Raw genomic sequence first — 15,917 nt, 5'->3', positions numbered from 1 at the left:
AGGACACGACTTACACGACATCGACACAACATGCACTAGGACCTGGTTTACCCTCAGAGGCATCTGAACGTTACCGAAATACAAGCTTGCTGTCACGAAGCGTGGCGCCTTCCTGAAGGAAAGGGATCTTTAAATTAAAGAATTAAGTTAAAAAATTATTTTGTTCTGATAAATAAATAAAGAACTTTTATTATATAACGCTGATTATGAATTTGTTTATTAATTAGCAGAATTTTCTAATAAATTTATAACAATTCTTTTTTATATTAAAAAAGCATTTTTATTTTATTTAACAAAATTAATATGTTAAGTTATGTGTTATAATATTGTCATATGTAATATGTTATAATGTTAAAGATGTTAAAGTACAAATATTCAGCAGTAAACCAGCTGTTTCTGGTCAGTTTGTAGTTTTTTTTTTACATTTAGAATAATAAACTGATATCGTGATTCGGTTAAAGATTCCATGGATACATCAGAAAAGCGTGAGACGTGAAATGGATTTTCAGGATGTGGATATTTCATGCCGGCTATAAATCAGCTGTACTGAAATTCACTAACTGCTAGCAAAATAATCACACGGCGTTTAAAAATAAACAAACAAAAGCTTTGAGTTTATCCATCGAAGTTTAGGAACGGCCATGAACTCATGATGGTGTTTGGGATCTAAAAAGGTGGAGAACAGCAGTGGAGCTCGACTGAACACACCTGATTCCCCTTCTACACAAACAACCAGCACCTTTTGGAGCCAAACTCGGTGTTAAAGCAGGAGAACACACACTGGAGCCACACACCGTTTCACCACCAACACAATCAACACCACCATCACTATCAACACCATCAGTAACACCACCACCTTCCTTACCAACACAATTACATTTCTGGCATTTAGCAGACACCTTTATCCAGAGTGACTTACAATTTATTTCAATTTATACAACTGAGCAATTGAGGGTTAAGGGCCTTGCTCAGGGGCCCAGCAGTGGCAGCTTGGTGGACCTGAGATTCAAACTCACGACCTTCCGGTCAGTAATCCAACACCTTAACCACTGGGCAACACCATCAGTAACACCACCATCAAAATCATCAATACCATCCCCACCAACACTATCAACAACAGCGTCACCATCTTCACCACCGACACCACCACCATGAGCAACAGCGGCACCACCTTCACCATCACCACCGGCGCCATCTTCACCACCAACACCACCACCATAAACAACAGCAGCACCATCTTCACCACCAACACCACCACCATAAACAACAGCAGCACCAAAACCATCAACATCAATACCATATTCACCAACACCATTATCATCTCCACAAAACACCAACACAATCTTCACCACCATCATCAAAATCATCAATACCGCCCCACCAACACCACCACCACCATCATCTCCAACACCACCATCAATGCCATCTTTACCAACACCATCCTGACCAAAACACCAACCCCAACACCACTATCACCCTCAACACCATCACCCATTCAAGAATTCTCCACCACAAACCCCCATCAACACCACCATTTTCATTATCAGCACCATCCACACCACCACCAAGCTTCAGAAACATGTCCTGATATCCTACTGATACACACATCACACCACTTTTCAGAGCTAAAACACAGCCAACACAAACCTCACTGTTACACACTCCTGTTGTGCACACTGAACACCTACTGACCGACTCCGACTTTCATGTCTACTCTGAAGATGTTTCCTTCTCTCGGTTTCTCTTCAGTTTCTTCGTAAGAACTCCAGAAAACACAAAAGCCATGATGTTAACATGTCTGCCATGATGTACTGGGACGTGGTAGAAACTTGACTCTGCCAGATGCACACACACACACTAAAGTAACCCATCACTGTATCGTGAGGGTGAGTCAAACAAAAACCTCTGGGTTTTATTTATTTATTATTTATTTATTACTCGAGTGCCTCAGGTTTGAGGCAGAAGGACCCGAGGCAGATAAGAGGAGAGCGTAAGAGAACGTTCATCGTCTCAGGTACGAATTGAATTTGTGTCACACTTTTACACTTTTCCGTTCTACGCTTCGTCTGCCGTGAACGAAACGCTGGAAATAAATCAAGTTTACAGAAATAAGTTCAATACCACACCAAACATAATGGCTTGTCCAGGCACCGAAGCCTTGCTGCAGTTAGATATTGAGGTTACTAGAGGTCACTTTTCACCTACAGCGATGCTAACATGAATTGGTATAAGATCTTTGGTAGGTTTCAGCCCAAAATGCTAAGTCAATTATACACTTAGATGTGGTAGAGTGTGTGAGCAGGATGCAGAAAGATTTCATGGTGTATAACAGACAGGAGTGAGTCTGACGCAGAGACATTACAGACAAAAGCATACCAATGATATAATCTGTGTTTTTATCCCTAACAAGCTGCTACTGTAGAGAAAGACCCCTCCACATGGCCAGGATTACCTTATTATACAGTATTTTATACAGAGCAATTAAACCGGATGAATAGAGGAGGAGTCAATAGGAGTCTGGGGTACGTTCAGGGTATGTTCAGGGTACGTTCAGGGTACGTTCAGGGTATGTTCAGGGTATGTTCAGGGAATGTTTCCTGCAAAAATATTATACCAGGCCATCCTTAAAAACACCGCTTTAACTTGGCACAAAGTTCTGGAGAAACTGTGCACAGCATCAAAATGAGGTTTGCAACGATGCGCCCGAAGGCACGGGTTGAAGACCCAGTCAGTGACGTCACGATATGCTCATTTGTTTAAAGTCATACCTACGTAATCACCATCAACAAAATTGTACTTTTTCTTTTTCTTTGTACTTTAAAAAAAAATATAGACCTACCTACTGATCCTTTTTTTTTACTGTTACTGCAAACCAAAATATTTTTAAAGATGGCCCCAATGTTATAATTATATTTCAACTTATATTTATTCCTACACTTTTATGCTAAAGTACAACGTACTAATGACAACATTGTAGTTTATAGCGCAGTATAATATAATACAGAATAGACATACAGACAGACAGACAGATAGATAGATAGAATAGTGTAGTGTAGTGTAGAATAGTGTAGTGTAGAATAGTGTAGTGTAGTGTAGAATAGTGTAGAATATTTACATTTACGGCATTTAGCAGACCCCCTTATCCAGAGTGACTTACAACTGAGCAACTGAGGGTTAAGGGCCTTGCTCAGGGGCCCAGCAGTGGCAGCTTGGTGGACCTGGGGTTCAAACCCATGACCTTCCGATCAGTAGCCCAACACCTTAACCATTGAGCTAACACATCCCTTAGTGTAGTATAGTGTAGTATAGTGTGGTATAGTGTAATATGGTATAGTGCAGTATAGTGTAGTGCAGTGTAGAATAGTATAGTGTAATATGGTATAGTGTAGTATAGTGCAGTATAGTGCAATCTATTATAGAGTAGTATAGTGTTGTATAGTATAGTGTTGTATAGTATAGTGTTGTATAGTATAGTATAGTGTAGTATATTGTTGTATAGTATAGTGTTGTATAGTATAGTGTTGTATAGTATAGTATAGTGTTGTATAGTATAGTGTTGTATAGTATAGTGTTGTATAGTATAGTGTAGTATAGTGTTGTATAGTATAGTGTTGTATAGTATAGTGTTGTATAGTATAGTGTTGTATAGTATAGTGTAGTATAGTGTTGTATAGTATAGTGTTGTATAGTATAGTGTTGTATAGTATAGTGTTGTATAGTATAGTGTTGTATAGTATAGTGTTGTATAGTATAGTGTTGTATAGTATAGTGTTGTATAGTGTTGTATAGTATAGTGTTGTATAGTATAGTGTTGTATAGTGTTGTATAGTATAGTGTTGTATAGTATAGTGTTGTATAGTATAGTGTAGTATAGTGTTGTATAGTATAGTGTTGTATAGTATAGTGTTGTATAGTATAGTGTTGTATAGTATAGTGTTGTATAGTATAGTGTTGTATAGTATAGTGTTGTATAGTGTTGTATAGTATAGTGTTGTATAGTATAGTGTTGTATAGTATAGTGTTGTATAGTATAGTGTTGTATAGTATAGTGTTGTATAGTATAGTGTTGTATAGTATAGTGTTGTATAGTATAGTGTTGTATAGTATAGTGTTGTATAGTATAGTGTTGTATAGTATAGTGTTGTATAGTGTTGTATAGTATAGTGTTGTATAGTATAGTGTTGTATAGTATAGTGTTGTATAGTGTTGTATAGTATAGTGTTGTATAGTATAGTGTTGTATAGTATAGTGTTGTATAGTATAGTGTTGTATAGTATAGTGTTGTATAGTGTTGTATAGTATAGTGTTGTATAGTATAGTGTAGTATAGTGTTGTATAGTATAGTGTTGTATAGTATAGTGTAGGCAGATAGACAGATAAGCCTGAACTGAGCCTATATTATATCCTTATTTTCTCATTTATACAGCAACATAAAGCTGCATTCAAAACCACATCGAACTCAAAATTATAAGTAGTTTAAAGTACATTATATAATAGAGCTTAGTATAAAGAGAGATAGACAAACAAGCTTTACTTACATTTTAGAGTATGTAGTTTTAAACACTGTGTACCTGTAGTAGGCCTGCACTCGAATGCACACTGTGTATAGTTAAAGTCATTTATAATATAATGGAGTGTGTGTGTGTGTGTGTGTGTGTGTGTGTGTGTGTGTATATATATAAACTCCACTCTCCATATGCTAAAGCATAGTAAAGCTGCTTTCAAAACCACAGTAAACTCTACAGTGTGTCATTATAATTTATGTTATATAATGATGTTATATAGTGTAGACATTATGATTAATGTTATATAATGATGTTATATAGTGTATATATTATGATTAATGTTATATAATGTTATATAGTGTAGACATTATGATTAATGTTATATAATGTTATATAGTGTAGACATTATGATTAATGTTATAGAATGATGTTATATAATGTAGACATTATGATTAATGTTATATAATGATGTTATATAGTGTAGACATTATGATTAATGTTATATAATGTTATATAGTGTAGACATTATGATTAATGTTATAGAATGATGTTATATAATGTAGACATTATGATTAATGTTATATAATGATGTTATATAGTGTAGACATTATGATTAATGTTATATAATGTTATATAGTGTAGACATTATGATTAATGTTATAGAATGATGTTATATAATGTAGACATTATGATTAATGTTATATAATGATGTTATATAGTGTAGACATTATGATTAATGTTATATAATGATGTTATATAGTGTAGACATTATGATTAATGTTATATAATGTTATATAGTGTAGACATTATGATTAATGTTATATAATGATGTTATATAGTGTAGACATTATGATTAATGTTATAGAATGATGTTATATAGTGTAGACATTATGATTAATGTTATATAATGTTATATAGTGTAGACATTATGATTAATGTTATATAATGTTATATAATGTAGACATTATGATTAATGTTATAGAATGATGTTATATAGTGTATATATTATGATTAATGTTATAGAATGATGTTATATAGTGTAGACATTATGATTAATGTTATATAATGTTATATAGTGTAGACATTATGATTAATGTTATATAATGTTATATAGTGTATATATTATGATTAATGTTATATAATGTTATATAGTGTAGACATTATGATTAATGTTATATAATGTTATATAGTGTAGACATTATGATTAATGTTATAGAATGATGTTATATAATGTAGACATTATGATTAATGTTATATAATGATGTTATATAGTGTAGACATTATGATTAATGTTATATAATGTTATATAGTGTAGACATTATGATTAATGTTATAGAATGATGTTATATAATGTAGACATTATGATTAATGTTATAGAATGATGTTATATAATGTAGACATTATGATTAATGTTATATAATGATGTTATATAGTGTAGACATTATGATTAATGTTATATAATGATGTTATATAGTGTAGACATTATGATTAATGTTATATAATGATGTTATATAGTGTAGACATTATGATTAATGTTATATAATGATGTTATATAGTGTAGACATTATGATTAATGTTATATAATGATGTTATATAGTGTAGACATTATAATTTATGTTATATAATGATGTTATATAGTGTAGACATTATGATTAATGTTATATAATGATGTTATATAGTGTAGACATTATGATTAATGTTATATAATGATGTTATATAGTGTATATATTATGATTAATGTTATATAATGATGCTATATAGTGTATATATTATGATTAATGTTATATAATGATGTTATATAGTGTAGACATTATGATTAATGTTATATAATGTTATATAGTGTAGACATTATGATTAATGTTATATAATGTTATATAGTGTAGACATTATGATTAATGTTATATAATGATGTTATATAGTGTAGACATTATGATTAATGTTATATAATGATGTTATATAGTGTAGACATTATGATTAATGTTATATAATGTTATATAGTGTAGACATTATGATTAATGTTATATAATGATGTTATATAGTGTAGACATTATGATTAATGTTATATAATGATGTTATATAGTGTAGACATTATGATTAATGTTATATAATGATGTTATATAGTGTAGACATTATGATTAATGTTATATAATGATGTTATATAGTGTAGACATTATGATTAATGTTATATAATGTTATATAGTGTAGACATTATGATTAATGTTATATAATGTTATATAGTGTAGACATTATGATTAATGTTATATAATGATGTTATATAGTGTAGACATTATGATTAATGTTATATAATGATGTTATATAGTGTAGACATTATGATTAATGTTATATAATGATGTTATATAGTGTAGACATTATGATTAATGTTATATAATGATGTTATATAGTGTAGACATTATGATTAATGTTATATAATGATGTTATATAGTGTAGACATTATGATTAATGTTATATAATGATGTTATATAGTGTAGACATTATGATTAATGTTATATAATGATGTTATATAGTGTAGACATTATGATTAATGTTATATAATGATGTTATATAGTGTAGACATTATGATTAATGTTATATAATGATGTTATATAGTGTAGACATTATGATTAATGTTATATAATGATGTTATATAGTGTAGACATTATGATTAATGTTATATAATGATGTTATATAGTGTAGACATTATGATTAATGTTATATAATGATGTTATATAGTGTAGACATTATGATTAATGTTATATAATGATGTTATATAGTGTAGACATTATGATTAATGTTATATAATGATGTTATATAGTGTAGACATTATGATTAATGTTATATAATGATGTTATATAGTGTAGACATTATGATTAATGTTATATAATGATGTTATATAGTGTAGACATTATGATTAATGTTATATAATGATGTTATATAGTGTAGACATTATGATTAATGTTATATAATGATGTTATATAGTGTAGACATTGATTAATGTATATAATGATGTTATATAGTGTAGACATTATGATTAAGGTTATATAATGTTATATAGTGTAGACATTATGATTAATGTTATATAGTGTATATATTATGATTAATGTTATATAATGATGTTATATAGTGTAGACATTATGATTAAGGTTATATAATGTTATATAGTGTAGACATTATGATTAATGTTATATAGTGTATATATTATGATTAATATTATATAATGATGTTATATAGTGTAGACATTATGATTAATATTATACAATGATGTTATATAGTGTAGACATTATGATTAATGTTATATAATGATGTTATATAGTGTAGACATTATGATTAAGGATATATAATGATGTTATATAGTGTATATATTATGATTAATGTTATATAATGATGTTATATAGTGTAGACATTATGATTAATGTTATATAATGATGTTATATAGTGTAGACATTATGATTAATGTTATATAATGATGTTATATAGTGTATACATTATGATTAAGGATATATAATGATGTTCTGGCTCAGTTTTAAACACTGTGTACCTGAAGTAGGCCTGCACTTGAACGCACACTGTGTATAGTTAAAGTCTCCAGTATCGAACTTTGATCTAAAAACCGAGTATTAAACTGACTTTATTGTGTTTGTACATTAATAACACAACAGCACGCCGTGTGTGTGTGTGTGTGTGTGTGTGTGTGTGTGTGTGTGGTTACTTTACACACTAACACTACAATCCTCCCTACAATATAAAAGGTGTATTTATTCACACTGATTAAAGACTGTTGTGATCAGCAGAACACGTGTAAACACGTGTAAACACGTGTAAACACACAAAGCTCCAGAGAAACACGACCAATAAACAGCACATTTAGAGACACAACAGAAAGCAGCTTACGGAATCGACGCGATTCTGTTTCTCCTTCTTTCCTTTCCAACTTAATTCAGCAGATCATCCGAGAACAAACTTTTCCCAAAGCTTTTACATGGATCAGATGTTCGGTGAGAGATTCGGACATGAAACATTCCTGGTTTGTGTTCGACAGGGAGACGAAACAAAGTCCAAAACAAACAAAAATCAGAATAGTAAAGTTGTAGCGTTTACTCCATCATGGTGGCCATGTTTAAGGGACCGAATCACCGCCTGTCATCGCCTCGGGAAAGTAGAGCCGCGCCGAAGGGCTTCACAACTAAACCACCGGCTGTAAAGTTAAATGATGGTCGAGCACAGTGTCGAGTGAGCGGATATGTCCCAGAGAAAGGACCAGAAACACGGGAAACGACGAGAAACGCCGAGAAACGGATCACGAAAAAGTCCAAGTGACCCTGCGGATGGATACATGAGAGCGCACCAGCGGTAAAGCGGCCCTTCAGTCATCACACGGCGCTCAACAAAACACGGAACGTGGAGTTTACAAACCGGATCTGCTTCTTCTGCTGACGCTCAGGAACGTATAAATGTGCATTATGTAAGATTTGTTTTTGGTAACAAAAAGCTCTGTAATAGTTAAAAGGGTGGAATTGGTTAAGATCTGAACGATAGGTCTGTTTGTACTCACGGATACACACGAGGAGGATTGTTTATAAACCTGACAATTCAACTATTAATTATTTATAAGAATGTTTATTAGGGGGCGTGTCTAAAAATGAATGACATGAGCAAATCAAACGTAAACACACACACACACACACACACACACACACACACACACATTTATATTAAAAAGCTTTTTTTTCCAAGCTATGTACTTCACAAGTGCTATTTGTTTATCTGTGTAAGAAATGAAACAAATTGATTATTGCACATTTTAAAAACTACTAAATAATTAAAAAAAAAACATGAAACGATCCACAGACATTACCGGCTTCATTCAATTATTTTTTAATTTATTAAAAAATAATGGTTTGTCCAATAAATGTTCCTAAAAACATAACATTTCTAATGTGGATTTGATGTAGGGGAAATGTAATGATAATGAAACTAGCACTTCTTTCCTTTTTTTTTGCATTTATATAAAACAAATAAAAATAAAAACACCTTTGAAACTTTTTCATTGTAACTTTGAACAATGTTTTAAACTTAAGTAGTAATTAAGTGGTATCTTAAGTATGTAAACTAGTGAACCAGCATTAATGTATCCATATTGTATATAATATATATACTGTATATATACTGTATATAAGTATATATAATGTATAGTGCTACTGTAAGTATGTCTATTAGTACACTGTGTGTACTGACTACTGTATGTATGAGCATATCGCACATTTGCACATTTTCACCTGTTAATTTCACTGTATGTTAATTGTTTCTGCAATTTCTGGTGCTCGATCCCAAGAATTTCCCTCACCAAGGCACATGTGCTGTGGTGATGTGACAATAAAAGTGACTTGACTTGTCAATGATAGAGATTTAAGCACTTATGTACGTCGCTCTGCATAAGGGCGTCTGCCAAATGCTGTAAATGTAAAAACGTAAATGACGATCACAATTATTTCTTTACGTTTAAGAAGGAAAAATATCTATATTTTGAACAATATTCAGAATCTGCTTTAACACGTACAAACGTTTTGTTTGTTCGTTGTGTGCAGCTGATTGTGCCATACTGTGAACCTTCAGTAACCATTAGTGAACTAAAATCATGTAAATGTAAGGTATATTAAAGAAAGTCTTCAGAACGTTTTTTTTTAATTAACTTGGTAATTTGTAAAATGTTAACAAATCCTTTACAAAATCAACAAACGGTCCAAAGAGCGACATAAATGAGAGTATATACATATATATATATTTATATATATATATATATATATATATATATATTTATATATATATATATATATATAAATAAGTGTATTAGTGTATAAATAAGAGTGTGTTCCTAATAAATTGAGTGAGTGTAAATAGAGTGTATGCTAACGAAGGCTGGTTTCTGGCTGCTCAGTACCTCTGGAATCTTCTACCTGATGCTTGTGGTGTACATTTAAAGCGCATCGGCAGTGCAGTTCATCCGTCCCTTTAATTACGATTTAAAGGTACATTACGTGTATTTATATATTTTACCTGTAGAAATTTGGCTAAAACATTAGCATCATCTTAAATAGCATCACATCAGCAAGCAACAGTAAAAAAAAAAAAAAGTAGTTTTGTACCTAAAAGTATATATTTCCAAAATAATTCAGTTGTAAATGGATAAAAAGTCCAGTGTGACGTTCATTAATAAAGGAATTGTTTAAAGTCTTGTTGTGTAATAAAGTGAATAAAATACTCGATAATCGGCACTAACACTAACACCTCCAGTCCTCTGACCCCTTTAACCCCACCGCATGTGTTTTATTCCTTTATAGACTCTTCTGAGGAAGGAGGGATGAGAGGAGCTGTAAGATCACGAGCCTGACCTTCATCTGAGGTTTATCGTTCCTTGTGTTTTTAAAATCACTAACACACACAGACGAGTCTGTAAAAAGGGAAAAACGGAAATGAGTGGAAAGAGTGAGATGGTGTTTTTTTTTATTTCTATCTATCTATCTATCTATCTATCTATCTATCTATCTATCTATCTATCTATCTATCCATCTATCTATCTATCTATCTCTCATATTGTAGCATGGCTAAGCCCTCTCTCTCTCTCTCTCTCTCTCTCTCTCTCTCTCTCTCTCTTTCCCTCTGCACCTGGCTTGCTCTACACATCCTCAGTAACATCCTTAACCTTTAATGAACCCTTTATTTTTACGTTTCCAGGCTAATACCGTCTTCAGTGTCAGGTTAATTAGCATGAGAAACTCTTTTATGTGTGTGTGTGTGTGAGAGAGAGAGAGAGAGAAAGAGAGAGAGAGAAAGCCAGGGTGGAGGGGCTACGAGGTCGTCTGAATGAAACTCAATAAACAGCACTGGTTGTGTTTCATCAGTGAGATGAATGAAAACACACACAGTCTATAATCAGCTCGGCTTAAAAGCTAATGCCTGGGGATCGATTCAATTATCTCACACTTAAGTAAATCAGTTGTTTTTTTTTTTTTTTTACATGTTTTTCTTCCCTATCCATGTTATACATGATATATTCTATACATAGTGCTAGAACAAGAGACAGGTAATTAGATCTAGAACGACGTGCATCACTTCCTTCTGCCTTCATCTGAGCTTTTATCTCTAAATCTTTTATCCGTAACTAGTTATTCCCTGATCGTTAACTTCGCTGTGTTACGACACACTTCATGAAAAATCGACGATATTTTATTTTGTGCTTTACATTGTGAATGTTAAATTGGACATGATGACATTCTGCTTGTGTATTCGGCGTTAAATATGTTTCTACTAAAGTTCAACTAAATAATCATAATAATCGGGTTTTAAAAGTAAATAAAAAATACATATTCCAATGAATAGATAAATATTAATTAATATCTTTATTATTATAAATAATTAAGCCTGAGTTACTTGTGGTTTGCTATGAGAGTGGGCATCTTCTCCACCTCCGGCTATTGCCTTTGCTTTTGGGGGCGTGGCTTAAAAAGCTGATTTGCATATTAACACACTATATAAGTATTTGCATTTTCTAACTGATCACAAATTACCAATTAAAACTCACTCACTCACTCATTTTCTATCGCTTATCTGAACTACCTCGGGTCACAGGGAGCCTGTGCCTATTTCAGGCGTCATCGGGCATCAAGGCAGGATACACCCTGGACGGAGTGCCAACCCATCACAGGGCACACACACACACTCTCATTCACTCACACAATCACACACTACAGACAATTTTCCAGAGATGCCAATCAACCTACCATGCATGTCTTTGGGGAGGAAACCGGAGTACCCGGAGGAAACCCCCGAGGCACGGGGAGAACATGCAAACTCCACACACACAAGGCGGAGGCGGGAATCGAACCCTGACCCTGGAGGTGTGAGGCGAACGTGCTAACCACTAAGCCACCGTGCCTCCCCAATTAAAACTCATGGTGGGAAAACCTGAGTCTAAACTGAAGGTGAAATTTTGTTTATAGGAATAAAACACATCACCGTGACCTGGACTATACTGTAGATTCTGACCACAGTCACTGTACATACACACAAAGTCTCCAGTAAGAGTTCCTATCCTCCTACTGTTTGCCATAGTGATATACACTCACCGGCCACTTTATTAGGTACACCTTACTAGTACCGGTGTCGTCTTCTGCTGCTGTAGCCCATCTGCCTCAAGGTTTGACGTGTTGTGCGTTCAGAGATGCTCTTCTGCATACCTCGGTTGTAACGAGTGGTTATTTGAGTTACTGTTGCCTTTCTATCAGCTCGAACCAGTCTGGCCATTCTCCTCTGACCTCTGGCATCAACAAGGCATTTGCGCCCACAGAACTGCCCTCACTGGATATTTTCTCTTTTTCCGACCATGCTCTGTAAACCCTAGAGATGGTTGTGCATGAAAATCCCAGTAGATCAGCAGTTTCTGAAATACTCAGACCAGCCCGTCTGGCACCAACAACCATGCCACGTTCAAAGTCACTTAAATCACCTTTCTTCTACATTCTGACGCTCGGTTTGAACTGCAGCAGATCGTCTTGACTACATGCCTACATGCCTAAATGCATTGAGTTGCTGCCATGTGATTGGTTGATTAGAAATTTGCGTTAACAGGCAGTTGGACAGATGTACCTAATAAAGTGGCCGGTGAGTGTATATCAGAGGTTGGGGAGTGTGGAAGACGTTAGCCTTCTCTTCAGACTCTTGTGAGCTCAAATTATATTTGTGGGATGTGGTAGCCTAGTGGTTAAGGTGTTGGGCTTCTAATTGGAAGGTTGTGAGTTCGATTCCTACGTCCCCCAACCTGCCACTGCTGGGCCCCTGAGCAAGGCCCTTAACCCTCAATTGCTCAGTTGTATAAAAATGAGAAAAAATGTAAGTTGCTCTAGATAAGGTGTCTAATAAATGCCGTAAATGTAGTGCAAAACTACCAGAGCTTGAGAAAGACCTTCGAATTGTTTCATAGTAATTAAATTCAGTTCAGTTTTATTTGAATAGCATTTTTAACAATGAACATTGACTCAAAGCAGCTTTACAGAACATAAGAGATATAGTACAAAAAGTTCAAGATTAATATTAGACTTGTATTTAAATGTGTTTGTATTTATCCCTAATGATAAATCCTGAGGTGACTGAGGTGACTGTGGTGAGGAAAAACTCCCTTAGATGGAAGAGGAAGAAACCTTGTAAGGAACCAGACTCAAAAGTGAACCTCATCCTCATGTGGGTGACACTGGAGGGTGTGATTATAAACTGTTATAAACAGCAGAGAGTGTTATTATGAATAATGATACAGTCTGATAATTGTGTATTGATGAGGAGGTTGTTGTCCTAAAAGACCACATGGAGTTGCATCTTCTCTTCGAATGTCTGAAATCTTCATGTAACAGAATCCAACTGGAGCTGGTAGACATCTAGATGCCTCAGGGTTGGTGTCTTCTCACTGAAGGTCTGAAATCTTTATGAAGCAGAGCACAACTCTTCGCTACTCTAAGTATAAGGATGTCATATAGAATCCTGTTTTTATTCCTACAGACCACCAGAAATGTTGAACATACTGAATTAGTGTAAAGTCTGTAATGAACTCTGACCTGTTAGTTCCTCAGGAGCTCTCGGTTACACAACTCCACTGGACTACAAACTGTTGTAGAAAGGACATTATTTACACTGACATTATTTCCTGTCCAGTGTCACACAAATGAGGATGAGGTTCACTTCTGAGTCTGGTTCCTCTCAAGGTTTCTTCCTCACATCATCTCAGGGAGTTTTTCCTCATCATCGTCAACTCAGGCTTGATCACTAGGGATAAATCTCAGAGATAAATAGTAACTCTCTCACTCATTCATCTTCTACCGCTTATCCGTAACTATCTCGTGTCACGGGGAGCCTGTGCCTATCTCAGGCGTCATCGGGCATCAAGGCAGGATACACCCTGGAAGGAGTGCCAACCCATCACAGGGCACACACACACACACACACACTCACTCACATTCACTCACGCAATCACACACTACGGACAATTTTCCAGAGATGCCAATCAACCTACCATGCATGTCTTTGGACCGGGGGAGGAAACCAGAGTACCCGGAGGAAACCCCCGAGGCACGGGGAGAACATGCAAACTCCACACACACAAGGTGGAGGCGGGAATCAAACCCCCAACCCTGGAGGTGTGAGGCAAACGTGCTAACCACTAAGCCACCGTGCCCCCCTATGAATAGTAACTTAATTTTATAATTTACTATTGTTAAAAACACTATAAGCCCAACAGTGGATGATGGATACCAGTGTTACAATAACAGGACTAACAGGAGTTTTGATATTTGATATTCATCAGCAGTCAAATTCATTGTTCATTATGACTCGAGGTCTTGTCTGTGTGTAGGTGGATTTTGAGGGGGCATGCGTTCTCGTAATCGGTGAAGGAAGTCGATCACACAAAGCCAACACACTAATCAATCCCTTACAACGTAAACAGAAATGTAATATTGCCCCAAAGATCAATTCTGGAACCATAAGTATTTTGTGGCTTTGGACAAATCTGTTTGAGGGCTAATTGAGTGATCGTTAAGTCTTTTTAAAATCTTTAAGTTGCAGTAAGAACACTTGAGTTGAGATCATCAGAATTTTCTGTCCGTTTGCATGTTTCATTTAGGTTTCATGGTTCAGGGTGTGACCCCCTGACCCCCTGACCTTCTGACCAATAACCTAGAGCTTTAACCATCGAGCTCCACCACTAACCACCACTGCTCCGAGTACTGCACCCGCACTCATACTATGAGATTTTAATAGCAAAACATCTGCCGTTGACAGATGTTGGTGCCATCAAATGTTTTTGGTCGAACCACATGATGAGCCAGTTACGTGTGTACATTAGTTTACACTAATCTGGATTCATTTAAAAATGGCATTTTCATTTAAAAATGCTTTGCGTCCACACTACCATTTAAAATCTTTTTTTTTTTTAAATTTGTCATCCATACTGAAATTTCTGAAAACCCTCTAGCATGTGTTAAACATAAGATGCTTCGTCATACGTAATTTCCAGCTGGTGTTTATTTATTTATAATTACTTATTGCTTCTTTATTTAAAAGAAAAACAATCTGGATAATTTGCAAACTGACATTAATCTTTAACAAGGCTATAAAAACGCAGAGTAAACAAAACAAATGCTGTACAGTGTCGCCCGCCATCTTGTCTGAAATGACAAAAATTTCGTCATGGTTTACGAAAGACGCAATTTCTTTCTTTCTTTCTTTCTTTCTTTCTTTTATTATTTATATAGCACACATTATACAACTGACGTTGCCCAAGGTGCTTCACGGACAGTCATATAAAACACTTAATTTAAGAGTTGCATACAACCACAATACAGTATAAGAAAAATAAAAAAACAAGCAGAC

The 15,917-nt window shown here is 34.2% G+C and overlaps 1 protein-coding gene across 7 annotated transcripts in view; it reads right to left on the bottom strand.

Moving 5' to 3' along the window:
- Nucleotides 1-8,884, bottom strand: part of kmt2ca (lysine (K)-specific methyltransferase 2Ca) — a 167,449-nt gene extending 158,565 nt beyond the window's left edge. For 5 of the 7 annotated variants that reach the window (XM_060869528.1, XM_060869530.1, XM_060869531.1 and 2 more), the window contains exon 1: nt 8,394-8,883. The gene's annotated coding sequence lies outside the window, so the exon portion shown is untranslated. Of the gene's footprint in view, nt 1-8,393 lie in introns of all 7 variants that reach the window. The other 2 variants (XM_060869529.1, XM_060869534.1) reach the window with 1 other exon arrangement.
- Between the last annotated feature and the right edge of the window lie 7,033 nt (nt 8,885-15,917).

The sequence above is a fragment of the Tachysurus vachellii genome, chromosome 5 (genome assembly GCF_030014155.1).
Source record: "Tachysurus vachellii isolate PV-2020 chromosome 5, HZAU_Pvac_v1, whole genome shotgun sequence".
Lineage (NCBI taxonomy): Eukaryota > Metazoa > Chordata > Actinopteri > Siluriformes > Bagridae > Tachysurus > Tachysurus vachellii.
Note: the sequence above shows the minus strand (reverse complement) of the source record. Positions and strands in the feature narration are given on the sequence as shown.